Below are 299 nucleotides of genomic sequence, written 5' to 3'. Positions count from 1 at the left end.
CGGAGGCAGAGCATGCAGCGCTCGAGGTGGTGTTGCCATTGCTGAACATCTGGTACAGATGCCCCCCCAAAATAGATCATTTCCTTCTTCCACCTCACAGGAAGCGGCGTTGGAAGGAGGCTCCGTCGCAGCCGGGGTCGGGCCCGGAGGCAGAGCATGCAGCGCTCGAGGTGGTGTTGCCATTGCTGAACATCTGGTACAGATGCCCCCCCAAAATAGATCATTTCCTTCTTCCACCTCACAGGAAGCGGCGTTGGAAGGAGGCTCCGTCGCAGCCGGGGTCGGGCCGGCGCAAGGAG

The sequence above is a fragment of the Phaethon lepturus genome, unplaced genomic scaffold, assembly GCF_000687285.1.
Source record: "Phaethon lepturus isolate BGI_N335 unplaced genomic scaffold, ASM68728v1 scaffold30823, whole genome shotgun sequence".
NCBI lineage: Eukaryota > Metazoa > Chordata > Aves > Phaethontiformes > Phaethontidae > Phaethon > Phaethon lepturus.
This window is presented reverse-complemented; position numbering follows the sequence as displayed.